Source organism: Apodemus sylvaticus, chromosome X (genome assembly GCF_947179515.1).
Source record: "Apodemus sylvaticus chromosome X, mApoSyl1.1, whole genome shotgun sequence".
Lineage (NCBI taxonomy): Eukaryota > Metazoa > Chordata > Mammalia > Rodentia > Muridae > Apodemus > Apodemus sylvaticus.
Genome location: NC_067495.1, coordinates 61,319,576 through 61,324,343, shown reverse-complemented (window position 1 = coordinate 61,324,343; position 4,768 = coordinate 61,319,576).

Below are 4,768 nucleotides of genomic sequence, written 5' to 3'. Positions count from 1 at the left end.
GGAATTGAAGTTGCAGACAGGTGTGAGCTGCCATGTAGGTTCTCAAAACTGAACTTAGGTGTCTCTCCACCCACAATTAATTATTTTTTTATTATTTTAAATAATTATGACATACATTTTTTTATTATTTGAGCATATAAGAAAATATTAAGGGCTGGAGAGATGTCTCTGTGGTTAAAAGCATGTATTTGCTCTTTCAAAAGACCCAAGTTTAGTTTCCAGCATGCGTATTGGTTGGCTCACAATGACCTGTAACTCCAGCTCCAGGTGTCCAGGTGATCCAAAGACTTCTTCATGGCATACACCGTGTGTGTGTGTGTGTGTGTGTGTGTGTGTGTGTGTGTGTGTGTTATAGAAGTGATTCACTTAAATATCTGGAGATGGATCTTCTGTGCGGAGATCACATGGGTCACTGTGTGTGTTATCATGTGGACTCATAGAACATGAAGATGGAAAAATCAGAGTTAGAGGAGATCTGATGACTGAGACAGGTGGAAGAATGAATGTTTCTCTTAGAAGAAAGCCAGGAGCTAAGGAATGTTGACAGCCACTAGAATCAGGAAAGGTAGGGGGATAAATAGATCCTCCTCTAGAGAACCCAGAGAGAATAAAGCAATACGTTTAATTTTTATCCCAGTAACATCCATTTTCAGACTTCTGGCTTCCAGAATTCATAGGTTAGTTGTCTTAATAGTCACCAAAGCTATTTGGCGGCCTATGCCTGTAATCCCAACAGGTGGATCTCTTTGATTTTGGAGCCAGCCTGATCTGCATAACGTTCCAGGCCAGCCAGTAGCTACAAAGTGAGACCTTGTCTCAAAAAATAGTCACCCAGTTGGTATCAATTAATAGTAGCTTCAAAAGGAAACTCATACAATTTATACAATAGAAAAAATTCATAAGTGGACTTCAAAGAATGATCCTTTGTGAAATGACCTGTTAAAGTATTGACAAGAAATTGGATGTCATGGTACATACTTGTTATCCCAGCATGGAGAGGGGGTAGTGAGCTGAGACAAGGAAGATTGCAAATTCAAAGTCAGCTTGGGCTGCATAGTGACCTCCAGGCCAATTGGGGCTACATAGAAAGATTCATTGTCTAAAAAGTTGAAAAGGGGGATGCCAGGGGCAGGACATCCCCTCAGAGGCAAAGGGGAAAGGGGGGTAGGGTGAAGAACTTTGGAAGGGGGACCCCCATACACATACAGAGGGGGAGGAGATAATCCGATGTCTTTCAGTGAGTGAGTGGCTAAACAATGTTGGTACAACCAGGGGGTGAAACAGTGACTACTCAGTTAAAGGACAACTACTTTGCTACACAGTAATTTGGATCTTGATGGCATTGTGCTCAGTAAAAAGTGCAGATCTCAAAAGATTATATGATTTTATTTGTATACAATCCTTGAAATGACCAAGCTTTAGAGATGGAGAAGACAGTAGTGAGTGCTAGGGGATAATTAATAGTAAAGGTGGTATTTTCAAGGATAATATGGAGGCATTTTTTGATGATGAAACAGTATTGTATTATGATGGACATTAAAACTACTCCAATCTGTACAGAGAACCAATTTGTGCACATATGTGTGCTCACAGACACAAGAGATGCCCGTCATAAGGCTCTCTTCTTGCCACCAACTGGGATTGAACACAGAACCTCATTAAACTAGTCAAGTACTCTTGCTCTGAGCTCCATCCACCAGAAATGCTTTTTCTAAAAACAGCCCCCTTCCTTTGAGACAGAATTCATTTAACACAAGATTCATCATTTTGTGGGAGGCTAAGTCAGGAAGATCATGGGCTCAGCACTACAAAATGAAGTCCTCAATAAAGTCAAATATTTTTAATGGATAATAAAAGGAGCTACATATGGGCTTTAAGACTTTAAAGCTTCTCCATTTTAAACTGTGATTTCAGCATGGCTTGCTCAGCCTGCTTTCTGATAGCATCCAGGACCACCAGCCCAGGGGCAGCAGAACTCACAGTTAGTGGGATCCTTCCATTTCAACCATCAATCAAGAAAGTGCAGCACAACAGGGCTTCACTTCTGTCCATTGGCTGGATGCAAATATCTGCATCTGACTCTTTCAGCTGCTTGTTGTGTTTTCCAGAGTGTGGTCATGCTAGGCCCCTTTCTGTAAGCACTCCATAGCCTCAGTAATAGTGTTAGGTCTTGGGACCTCCCCTTGAGCTGGATCCCACTTTGGGCCTGTCACTGGACCTTCTTTTCCTCAGGCTCCTCTCCCTTTCCATCCCTGCAGTTCTTTCAGACAGGAACAATTATGGGTCAGAGTTATGACTGTGGAGTGGTCCCCCTCTCCCTCATTTGATGCCCTGTCTTCCTGCTGGAGGTGGACTCTACAAGTTCCCTCTTCCTACTGTCAGGCATTTCATCTAAGGTCCCTCCCTCCCTTTGAGTCCTGAGTCTCTCCCCTCCCAGGTCTCTGGTGCATTCTGGAGGGTGCCCCCAACCTCCTACCTCCCGAGGTTGCCTGTTTCCATTCTCTTTGCTGACCCTCAGGGCTTCAGTCCTTTTCCCTCACCCAATACCAGATCATGTTCCCCTCCCCTCCCCCCTCCCCTGCCACTCTTCTCCCCTTGTCCACTTTCCCTCCCAGATCCTTCCCTCCATCCCTGCTTTCTTCTCCCTCCCAAGTGGAGACTTCCTCCTCACTTGGGCACTTTGGCTTGTTGACCTTTTTGAGATTTGTGGACTGTATCGTGCAGGGGGGTACATCCACGTGGAGAAGGGGGTGGGGAGGAGGTATGGGATGTGGAACAGTCTGAGGGTGGATGGGGGGCATAAAATAAATAAATTCATCAATTAATTAAAAAAAAAGAAAAATAGTACAGCACAGACTTGCCCATAGGCCAGTTTGGTGGGGGAATTTTCTCAATTGAGGTTACCTCCTCAAAAATGACTCTGGAAAATAAAACACTGCCCAATTTTACAAAAATAAAAATGACTCTAGCAACTTATGTCAAGTTGAAGGAAAACCACACAGCATATATGGTAACTCTGTGCTTAACTTTTTGAAGACTGTCAATATTTTCCCAAAGTAGTTTCATCATTTTCTATTTCTATAAGCAATAGATAAGAATTCTGATATCTCTACACCTCTAGTTAATATGTCATTTTTTTTTTATCATCCTAGATATGAAATGCTTTCATCGTGATATTGGCCTGCATTTCTCAATGATGGATGATGTTGAGCATTTTCTCATTTGTGTATCTTTTTGTGAGAAATATTCATTTACATCTTTGCCTATATTTTTATTGCTTTTGCTTTGAATCAGGGTGCCCTCATTAAGTCACGTGCTTGCCTAAACTCATGATCTTCCTGCCTCACAGTGTTCATATTACAAAGCATATCACCAATTTACAGTTGTCTTTTTTTAAAAGATTTATTTATTTATTTATTTATTTAATGTATATGAGTATACTATAGGTGAACAGATGGTTGTGAACCATCATGTGGTTGCTGAGAATTGAACTCAGGACATGTGCTTGTTCCAGCCCCACTTGTTCCATTCCAGCCCAAAGATCTATTTATTTATTATATCTAAGTACACAGTAGCTGTCTTCAGACACACCAGAAGAGGTCGTTAGATCCCATTACAGATGGTTGTGAGCCACCATGTGGTTGCTGGGATTTGAACTCAGGACCCTAGAAGAGCAGTCAGTGCTCTTAACCACTGAGCCATCTCTCCAGCCCCCTACAGCTGTCTTTTAATTGCTGCATTGTAATGAGTGTGTGTGTGAGTGTGTGTGTGTTTGCTCGCATGTGTGCATGTGTTGGAGAGAACTTTGGTGTGGAATTACTGACCCATGGGTTTGAATGCTAAAACCCATGGCTTTAGACAAGATACCTAACTTCCAAGGACTCTAGCTACTGCTAAATAGGGGTGACAGTATCACTGGGCTGGTGTTAACACTAGGCCAAAGGTTGCAAATATAATGACATGTTGAGTGGCACATAATAAGAATTTGACATCAATTTGACATATCACTGTTGAACATTCTTTTCACCTCCTCCATTCTGGCCCAGGGTGGTTTTTGTGGGATCAGAAAAAAGCAGCTGCTCTGCAGATATCTGGGTCAGTTGCTGGATAGCAGCGGTGCTTCTATCCCCTCACCCTTTATATGGAGAAGCATAAAGGAAGGCTGAAGGAAAGAAATAGGGTGTGTCCACATTAGCAGAACCATGGGGTAACTAGGAAGGAGTTGCACAAAGGTTTAGTCCAGAGTTTTATTTTCATGGGTGAAACAATGTGACAGGACTGCCATCTGAAATGCTACCATAACTGATGGAGATTTGCCTGTTTGAATTAGGAAACCACAGTTCAGGACTCCCCCCCCCCTCAGTTTACCTAATCCTTAAGTCATAAAGGAAGGGCCTGGCTTGGAGTATTCAAACCAGCCTTGTTCTAAGTAAAGCTGCTAAGCTGAAATATGAATGATTTCGCTAAGGTTCGTGGGAAGGCGCATGGAAGTCAAAGGTGTCTTCGCATTACTTTCACTGGGAATTTGATGAGAATGACAACAACATGTGACAGAGCTACCCCCTCACCAGTAAAGGCCTCCCCTTTACTCAAATCTGTCTTGGCCACTTGGGTGGGGATTCAGTTGCTGGATTGCCAATTCGGTAAGCAGTTCTGGCTTGGTTGGTATCTCTTCACATCTTTAAAATCTGTCTCTCCCCAAATTCTTCTCTCCATGCAGCTTCACCTGGATCCCTGTGTATTGAGCTTCAGTTACAGAGCTTTTGAC